This window comes from Toxotes jaculatrix, chromosome 15 (genome assembly GCF_017976425.1).
Source record: "Toxotes jaculatrix isolate fToxJac2 chromosome 15, fToxJac2.pri, whole genome shotgun sequence".
Taxonomy (NCBI): Eukaryota; Metazoa; Chordata; class Actinopteri; family Toxotidae; genus Toxotes; species Toxotes jaculatrix.
The window spans coordinates 1,359,614-1,370,473 of NC_054408.1; positions in this window are offsets into that span (position 1 = coordinate 1,359,614).

A 10,860-nucleotide genomic window follows, 5' to 3' on the forward strand; every position below is an offset into this window, starting at 1 on the left:
GGTTCACAACACACTGTAAAAATCCTGGTGTGAAAGAAAGTACGGGCTGAGCAGAGCTCGGTGTGTTTTTAATCACGAAGCGTTTTGTGTCTGAAACGAAACAAAACCAAGAGAAAAAAAAAACATTCAAATCTAAACGAGTTACACTGCGTGTCAGTTCGACTGCTCGTGGTGATGCTCTGGAGTCACTCATGGCCAACTGCGCCACCTTCTGGTGTAAATAGGCAAGAACACGAAGGACGCAGGATGTGCAGGTTTTCAGGTGGTGGCTTCACATGCTGCACTGATTTCATCCACTAGATGGCAACGTCCAACAGAAAAACCCATCTGTGCTGTTTTTCTCTCACATTCAGCTGTCAGGGTTTTTTTTTTCATCACTACAGTGTGAGCTGCGATGTGACATGAATATGAGACAAAATATGATTTTTATTTTATTTATCTTTTCTTTCTGCACATTTCCACAGGAAAGTCAGAACAGCCATCAGATGAAGGGGTGGCTATAAAATACACACACACACACACACACACACACACACACACACACACACAGAGTTCCAGGAAGTAGCTGTTGCGTGTTACAACAAACAGTCAGTCTGCATGTGTGCACACGTTTCCAGCCTCTTCAGTTGCTCCTTCATCACTATTCCAGAGAGGATACCTGCAGGAGCAACACTCCACCCACATCTTCTTCTCTCTAAATAAATGCACACACACACACATGAATTTCGCTCTCCTTCCCACACACACACACACACACACTGGTTTCACTGAATGTGTGAGAGCCCTCTGCTGACTGCATTTATTCCCTGAAGCCTGATTCATTTCCAGGGATGTCATTACCAGAGGTGTACTGGAGGGTAAACATAAATAAACTCCATTTCCCGTCCTCTCAGCTGAAATACTGTTCAGGATCTCCCTTCTCTTCTACTGTTGGATATTATCCTCACAAAAGCACAGAGGAGCCATTAACCCACCACCCACACATCACCTCTTTTTCTTTTTAAACCAATTCAGCTACCGACCAAAACTAAGTCAGACGTGTTAACTCTGGAGGTATTTAGTCGTCTTTTTTTTTTTTTAAAAATGAGGTTTCTTGTTTTTTTTGTCAAAATAACAAAGAATTCAGGTTCTAGAGTCCATTACAGCACACCCTCATTTATTCAGAAACACACCTGACACAAATTAGTAAAATGGCTGAAAATTATTAGTAAATATCTCATTATCTGTAATATTTCTGAAAACATATCATTTGTCACGCTGTCATTCTAATATTAGCATCTTCACTGTAAATTGGATTAAAGAAGTGACAGGTAACCTGGTAACCTGTAGGCTGTAGGCTGTAGGCTGTAGGCTGTAGGTAGCCTGTTCCTGAAACGGTGTTTAACCAGAAACAGGCCAGCGTGTATCGTCCCGCTGTCTCTGCTGCTCAGGAGCATTTGTACAATTCAACCTTCGTTCTGCCTGCACACACAAACTCCCACGTGTGTGAACCAAATATTTAAAGTCAGAATCTGTTTGTCTTATTAGGCTTGTTTTTCATGTTCTCAGTGGGAGTGTTTAATCTGCTGATGGGGGTAGTTTGTATCAGTGTGGGCGCGTTTACCTGCTGCTCCCTCAGCTTCACGTCCTCTGCCTGGGACAGACGTCCTCTGTCCTGCAGACCAGATACAGCTCTGTGAAGCTTCTGTTTCTGCTGGTCGTGATTCAGTGTTGTCTGTGAAGATTGTGAATAGACGTGTAGCCAGGACGGTGCATGATTAATGACTTAGCTCATGAATAATGGAGGAAGATAAAACAAGTGTTGGTCTTATTCATGTTTCATGTCCGTGAAGGATCCAGGTCAAAAAATGATGTCAGATCCGATTCTGTCCGTCTGAGACTTCAAAGTCTGATCTGCAGGATATGGCAACGCTGATATCACATCCAGACACACTGCTAACGACCCCACATCTCTGAGGTTGGAAGATTTTTTCCTCTGTAGAAAATTGGACTCCAGCAGCCATGAAAGATGAGTGATGTAACTGAGGTCTTTGACTGTGAAATCATGTTAAATGACTCGTGGGTCTGAGGCTTTCAGAGCTGAGCTCACGCTTCAGTCATGAAGTCAGGTTCCATTCAAAACTCTGCCAATGAAAAATATCAGGAAATGACCTATGACCTCTATTCATTTTCCTCCTGATCAGTCAGGGGAGGGGGACAGAAAGGTAACAGGGACCTGTCTCTGTCAGGACGATGTCTCCAGAGAAACAACCACAACTGTTCTAACTTTGTTCTAACCATGTTTGTGCTTTTCAAAGAAGCAACCGTCTGTGGCTGCGTGACAATACAGAGAGCTTCACACAGCACAGTGAGATTTAAAGAAACCCAGGGTAACACAAAAAGACTTAATACACAGACACATTTAAAAAGTCAAACTAAACAAAATAGAATAAGAGAGATTAAACTGATTTAATGAGCTCACTTCAGCGTTTTAGTATTCAGTATTCACAGGAAGCCGGTGCTCAGACCTCAGAGCCGGACTGATGTGTTCCAGTCTCCAGGTCTCAGTGAGGACTGAATCAGCTGGTTTTCAGCTGAAAGCAGAAAGATGGCGTGCACCGACCTCAGCTGAATGGAAACATCTTGAACAGCCTGCAGGAGGATGGCGATGGAGCCGGCTGATTGCTGCTGCCGGAGGGGCACTGCAGGTCGAGTGTTATCCAACCTGATAGACCACTGAGCTCGGTCTTAATGGCTCCTTCAACCTGCTTTTGAGAGATAAAAGCTTTGCCATGCGCCTCCAACAGTCTGTACTGAGGTATAATGGAAGCTGACAAGACTAGTTCACCTCCCTGAAGAGAGGGTCCAGCCTCTGGATAAAGGAGAGAGAGACTCATGGGGCAGAAACATGACCTGAAGTTTACTTTCATGCTTCACATCTCGACTTCAGTGCTTCAGAGTGCAGTGTTGTTTTTCTGCATGTTTCTATGTGAGCAAGTGAAAAAAGCTGCTAAGCTACGTTTGGTTTCTTCTTCCATGTTTTTTATCGTTATTGCTGTTGCTTACTTTTGTGTTGTTGCTTATGTGGAGCACAGAAAAACCAGCAACAACTCTTTTACATAAAAAACTAACATTTTCTTCATTGATTGATTCATTTCTCTACTTTTTATTTCTTTTACTGAACTTGGGGCATCTTTTTTTTTTTTTTTTTTTTTAATGTTTTTTAAATGAGGTTTAAATAAACAACAGGGGAAAATGAAATCTGTGAGCCTCAGTTTGGACAGAACTCCACGTGTTGACTTCTCCTGCTGTCTGTGAACCCGTCTGACGACCACCTGCACACGGCTGCACCACGGGCCAGAAATTCATCACCTCCATGAAGAAGAAAGTCCTGGTTTGAACTGACTCCAGTCAGGCAGAGCGACGACGCATGACCACAGCATCAGGACAAGTTTTCTGTGACCGTTTGCTTCCAGATCTGCAGCTTGGCGAGCAGCCTCGTAAACACAGCAGTGAGCTCCGTTCATTAACACCTCCTGCTGGATGCAAATGAAAAATGGTGATTGAGAAACGAATATCTGCAGGTCACAGCAGTGTCTGTGAACGTCTGGACACAGATAAGATGAGAAGAGCTATGACCATAAAAAGCCTTAAAGGATACGCCTGGTGTTGCTCTGTTCTGTGGACCTGCATCTTTAGATCACAGTTAAACACACGGTCCAGCTGAGGCTGATGGGAATGTTGTTGGTATTTTGTCATTAACCAAAATGTTGGACAAACTGAAAACTTGACCTGATTATAATCAACAAACGGAGCAGGGAAAATGAAGAGACCAGACGCTTTTGAGACGTGTTTGCTTGCAGGACATTGTGTTGTTGTTGTTGTTGTTGTTGTTGTTGTTGTTGTTTCCCTTCAGCTCTCACATTCCCACGTCATTCAGCTCCTGGACGCTGCTGTTTTCTGTTCATTGTACTTCTTTCAGTCATTACCCTTCGTTCTTTTTTTCTCCTTCACTGTCTCTCACACACATACACAAACACATAAAGGTTGCCATGGAGATCTGCATGCTGTGCTCTGGAGGTTGCCATGGCAGCAGTGTTTACGGGCAGCAGAGTGTTTTGTTGGCGCGGTGGTCGCCCTCCGTCCTCCAGCAGCTCAGATTAATGAAACAGTTGTGTTTGTGGCTGTTGAACGCGGCACCGCATGTTTACTGACTCCTGACACTGATCAGAATGACTGACATCGAGGAAGAGGAGGATGTGGGTGAGACAGAAAATAAGACAGGCGTGTGCTCATAGATGAGCTACGAGCTGATGATTGGCTGTGAGCCGAGCAGCGATGTGCAGAGTTACAGCCCAGACAGGAGGAAAATACAACTGATCGTGCAGTCACACTGTTTTTACTATAAACTTTTGCCATTAGTCTCCCTCTGAAAGCAAATCTGAAACCTCCCTCTGTGTTGGTAAAAGAGAGTAAGGGCAGCCTGCAGAAGACACATATCCACAGACCAGTTGTCTGAATCCACTGAAATCTAGCATTCAGCGGGATATGACTTCATGTTTTTAGCAATATCATGAAAAGAGTTCCTCTGAGTTTGGGGCAACTCTTAGACTCTGTAATGTTTTATTCTGTTTGTTACTTATTTCAGTGCCGAGCCTGAATGTTACTCATCCAGAATACAGAGAAAAATTCAGATAAAAATACAGCTGGAGTCAGAGCCACTGTGTGTGTGTGTGTGTGTGTGTGTGTGTGTGTGTGGTGGGGGGAGGGGGGTAAGGGGGGGGACAGGGTGGTAAGGGGGACAGGGTGGAAGGAGGGTAAGGGGGGGGACGGGGTGGTAAGGGGGGGACGGGGTGGCAAGGGGGGGGACGGGGTGGCAAGGGGGGGACGGGGGTGGCAAGGGGGGGACGGGGTGGTAAGGGGGGGACGGGGTGGCAAGGGGGGGACGGGGGTGGCAAGGGGGGGACGGGGTGGTAAGGGGGGGGACGGGGTGGCAAGGGGGGGACAGGGTGGATACGGGGTAAGGGGGGGGACAGGGTGGTAAGGGGGGTAAGGGGGGGACGGGACTCATCTTCTCTTAATCCGTCCCTGGATGTAAGAAATGCAACTAAGACTGTGCAATGTTCACTTCTGTTGCTCTCTGCTGATAAAAGGCAGCTGGTCTCCCGTGTAATGCTGATGAAATGTCCTTATCTCTGGCAAACGTATCCTCCTTGAAACCAAGTATGTTTCAAACCAGAGAGGTTTCCTAGGAGACGAACAGCCAACATCACCCACAGAGCAGTTTTCTGTTGGAAAAGAGAGAAATTCAGGCAGAAAGGGGGAAAGGAAACCTTCACTGAGCTGGTATGTTAGTTAAAGGTGTTATTCCATCCATCGCTTTTACTTTCAAAACCTGTTCTCAGCCGCAAATCCCTAAAATCTGACTGAGGTCCAAACCTCTCGTCGGACTGAGGGATTCTGTCTGCAGAACATGAAGCTAATCGATGTTCCTCACTCCCTCGAGCACGGTGAAGCCCTTCTCAGACAGACACACTCAGGGACTTCGTTATAGGAAATACCACCAATGCCAGTTAATGAACATTCTGAAAGCATGAATCCGCCCAGAAGGAGAAATTCTACTATAATAATCTGCAGCATTAAAAACACTGCATTTGCTTTTTGCTTGTAGTCTCTTCCGTCTCTGCCTTTGTTGCACATTCCCCTGTGTCTCTGTGCACCAAACCAAAAACAGGAGCACGAAGGCCACATGCTCGTGCATGTTCACAATACAAACAAAGTGAAGATACGCTACAGATGTTGCTGCTGGTGCTCATAAACTCCACGGGGTGGAAGGAACAACATAAATATAGACGTATACACACATTTTGGGCATCTTGTGCAGTTGTGTGGCTGATGAAATCCTTTTAACTGCCCTTTAACATGTGGCATCACTCTACGTAAAATAAAATCTATTTATAAAATCATGGAAATATGTTGTTTGTCTGGGTTTCTGCTGCACCTGTGTGTCCTGTAAACATGGAGCTGGTCGTGGTCTGTGTCTTGCTTGCTTACTTCTCTGGCTCCTGTTTGTTAGTGCTCCTTATCTGCCCACCAACCCTCATACCTGAGTGTGTTTAGTCCACACACACACACACACACACACAGTGGAAACACGCAGGCGGGTTGGTTTGGGGAGGGGGCTGATGGTGCTGAGCACACAGACAGAGGCAGACTCCCTGCCAGGTTTCGATCTTACTCACCTTTCTCATCTGAGAACAAACACGCTTCTGTTCTGCTCATGTCAGCAGAGACACAAGCTCCTGCTGCAAGACCAACATTAGAAAACATGTTTGTACCTGGTGGTGGAGACAGGTCAGAATCACCTCGACTGATAGAGAGCAAAGAGAAACACAGAGAGGAAAACACCAAAGAGCTGCTGAATTTCTCCACGTCATCAATAAAAAAACCCTGATTTTCACCCTGTGATCTGGATCTGGTTCTGGCTCTGGATCTGGCACTGGTTCTGGCACTGGTTCTGGCACTGGATCTGGCACTGGATCTGGTTCTGGATCTGGATCTGGATCTGGATCTGGATCTGGCTCTGGCTCTGGATCTGGCACTGGATCTGGCACTGGATCTGGCTCTGGCTCTGGTTCTGGTTCTGGTTCTAGTTCTGGATCTGGCACTGGCACTGGTTCTGGCTCTGGTTCTGGCTCTGGCTCTGGTTCTGGCTCTGGCTCTGGTTCTGGCTCTGGTTATGCTCTGGTTCTGGCTCTGGCTCTGGTTCTGGTTCTGGTTCCGGTTCTGGCTCTGGCTCTGGTTCTGGTTCTGGTTCCGGTTCTGGCTCCGGTTCTGGTTCTGGCTCTGGCTCCGGCTCCGGCTCCGGTTCCGGCTCCGGTTCTGGCTCTGGCTCTGGTTCTGGCTCTGGCTCTGGTTCTGGCTCTGGTTATGGCTCCGGTTCCGGTTCCGGTTCCGGCTCCGGTTCCTGCTCTGGTTCCTGCTCTGGTTCCTGCTCTGGTTCTGGATCCGGATCTGGCTCTGGCTCTGGTTCTGGCTCTGGTTCTGGCTCCGGTTCCGGTTCCGGTTCCGGTTCCGGCTCCGGTTCCGGCTCCGGTTCCGGCTCTGGTTCCTGCTCTGGTTCTGGATCCGGATCTGGCTCTGGTTGTTTTTGAGGTGAATTAGCCATGAGTTCAGGGACAAAGTTAGAAAATGCTCAGTCTCCCTTCATGTTAAGCTCTTTGTCACTATGATGGATTCATCCCACATGCTGTGTAGTCACTTCATTCACTGTTATATTAAAATACTGTTTAACTAATAAATCTCTGTAAAATGTCACAGAATGAAGCGAGGCCTCTGTCTCACTCTCGTCTTCATTAATAACTCGTTTAAGTCAGGTGGATGACGAAGCACGTGTCTGACTCTCTCTCCACAGGTTCCTCAGTCAAAGCAGCATGAACAAGTTTAAACACGTTTCAGATGAGACAGGATTTAGCAAAAAACAATTAAAGTCATCACCAGAGGACGAGGGAGCAGTGTAAAAGTCCTGTCTCTAAAAATGTAGTCCTGGTAAAAACAGAAGAAAATGTCTCCGTTCAGCATCTCCGAGCCTCTGTGAGTGGCTGAGTGCTTCCTCCAGACGCTGACCTTTCCTTGCTGATGGCTGCCACAGTGAAATGACAGCACAATGAAAAAAAAAGACTGAAATTACAGGGAGCTTCTCTTCAGCTGGCAGGGATGTCAGAGCTTCTGCCACAGTCTCAGCTGTAGTTAAACTGACATTTGGCCGCTGGTGTTGACAGAAGGAGCCATCGCTCTGTGTGGAGAAACAAAACACCACAATCACCGAGTCGGACACGGCTTCACTCTGTCACCGCGTTGTTTACTGTCAACTGGACAGAAAGCTGTAGAAATTCCAACAAAAGGAAAAGTAGATATGTCAAAGATTTGTGAAGACTGGAAAACAAACACACCACAGACGTCAAGTCTGTTCACAATCACTGAGATTTGACTGAGCTGTCAGTGCCGGTCGGTGGCGTCTCATACTGTCTGAGCTGAATATTTTAATGTACACGACGAACATGATGCCCTGACCTCAGCCCCATCCAGCACCCTCAGGATGAACTGGAACTGAACTGATTGTGAGCCAGATCTCATCCAGATCCCTGCAGCAGGTTCAGCATCTGGAGGAAAGACTCCTCAGTTATGCTCTGCATGTTATCACTCTGCAGTTCCCTTCAGCTCTGTGGAGATTCACAGCGTCGGTATCTTTTGTTTTACGGACCACGGCTGCTCTGGTCTGGTTCACTTTCATCTCATTGCAGCAGCAGCTGAGAAAAATACAGAACCAGTGAGAAATAAAAAAAACGTGAACAGAAAACTGGGTTTCTGATTTGAGGAAGACGGAGAGCTTCTGCCTGGCCTCTCTGCATGTCCAGGGAACTTTATGATGCTCAGAGAATAATCCACTCAAACATGATACAGCATCATTTGCAAGTACAATTTTTAGGGCTTTGTTAAAACTAAAGCCATAAACCAAACAAGCGTACAGTTAAAACCCAGATCTCCAGGAACTAACAGCCTGGACATGTTGAACACGACAATGAAAAGTCAACATGTTGAATGAGCGGCCCCTGAGTCCCCTCTTTGTACAGATTATCCCTGGATTTTGAAGTTGCGTACAGAGCTGTGTGCTGCTCTGTGAGCCCTGTCACCCTGGGGGAGCTCATTACCAGCACTCCAGGCTGGGATTTGAAGCATGTCAGCCCGTACTCCGCTGTAATTAATTCCACTCCTTTTGGCTCTTTTTTCTTCTCCATTAATCTGTGTATTTAATTAAGGTCTGCTTGCTTTAACGACACAGAGAGTGAGAGGCAGAAAAAAGGACAGAGAGGAATGGGAAGAGAGAGAGAGGAAGAGAAAATGAGCCTCTGAGTTACAGACGATTTTTATGTAGAAATCCTCCCAATTATCAGAGTAAAGCAGCAGGTGTCTCCCCACCCCCTCTGACCCTGAGATGCTGTACCCTCTCATTTTAAACCAAATCAAGATCTGGTGTCACTATAGTCACACGACCGATGACCACGTCTCTTCATCCCAACACGACTCAGTAAAGGCATCCAGCTCCAACGAGGTTTCTACCGCCAGGCTGCACGGATTCTCAGAGGGATAGCTGCTCTACAGGCAGGTGTAGTTACACGGAGCCTCGTGGACGTATGGATCATGGATGTATTAAGTGGAACTGGATAATGCATTCTCAGATGCCACCTGGTTCGTCTCTATGAAAGCTGCTCACTGGGAACATACAAGAGCCACAGAGTTTGATCCAGTAAACATGGGAAACATGAACTGAGGAGAGCAGTGTGAAGATCAGCAGATCCACGGCTGCAGAGTCCGGCTGCAGCCAGAGTCCGGTCTCTTTTGTCCCTGACCTGTCTCTGTCCACGTCTTCCCTCCTGCACTCCACTCCGTTTACCTTCCACCGCACATTTTCACCGATGGTGTATTTTTGGAGGTGTTTCCCACAAACAGCCTGCTGATAAAACCCAGACATGATGACCTGTCACTGACTGTGACGTTCTGTTCACTGAGTGCTTTCACACTGAAATGATCCCAACAGCCTGCAGCCCAGAGCAGCCATGACACCACAAATGGTGTGTACAAATATTTACATTTTATTTAGGCTTTTCCACAAAAGTATGCAGTCACAAAAAGGTTTTCAAACTCAGCGCTGGATGTGTTACTACCACATTATACAGTATGCAGCACTGAGACAAACCCTAACCAGAAGCTTTGACAGACAGTGTCTTTACAACAGTGGTCTCAACATTGTAGAAGGTCAGCTGTGCAGAGCCGGATTCGCTTTGGCAAGCTTTGGTAAAAAGTACTTTTTATAGAACAAAAGAAAAAACGGCAAAGCTTCAGCTGTTATATTGATTAATCAAAAGAATATTCAGTTGATTAATGAATCTCAAGGTCTACTTACTCTCTTGTTCTGGAGCTTTCAAACACATCACATGATTCTCATCAGCAGACTGAGTTACAGTCACCTTTCTTTATATGGCCCATGAGATGTTTTAAACTTTGGCCTGTTAACACTATGCATCAGGAAACAGCTTGTTCCAGATCAGCTGAGCGATGTCAGGAAGACCATGGAGAAAACACCAGAACGTTCCACCACCGGGAGGTTCGGGTTTCCCTGTCAGAAAGACGATTAACACCAGGAAGTAATGCACCGTTCAGACGGCGCTAGCTCGGCTGTGGGACGGAAAAAGGTCACAGCCCTGTTGACCTGAGCAGCCCTGAGGGGTCGCAGGCCTTGCTGCTTTCTTTAGGTGAGCTCACTGGCTATCTGAACACAAACAGGAGCTTCCAAGGAAAAGATAAGGCCTGTGTCACAAATGTATGCACACCTGAAATCATCTGTGGTGAAGCCTTGACTTCAAATCGATGACTGCCACGCCGCTCTCTCCCCGGCCCTGTGGGAAACGATGTGCTCACACCACAGATGCCTGAATTTAAGCAGCACGTTAAAGATCTGACTGCCACTGAGAAGTGAAGAGGACAAACTGCTTAGAACTCTCTGACTGAACTCTCTATAAAGATGAGTCCATAGCCGAGGACTTTGTGTTGGACATCCCTGTCCCAGAGCTCTGTCCATCTACACTCTCATTACAAATAAGCAAACTGAGGCCGCTGATGAAGAATGTGTGATATGGTCAAAAGTACAAGAGCAAGGTGAGTAAGTGGACCTTGAGTTGAGACTGTTTTGTCAGTGGCTGTTCACAAGGTCAAGAATGAACAGTCAACTCAACAGTAACAGCTTAATCAGAAAACAATGAACAACGTCCGTCACAATTTTCAGTTTCCTCGTTTTGTCCGACAGATAATCGATTTCTGAAA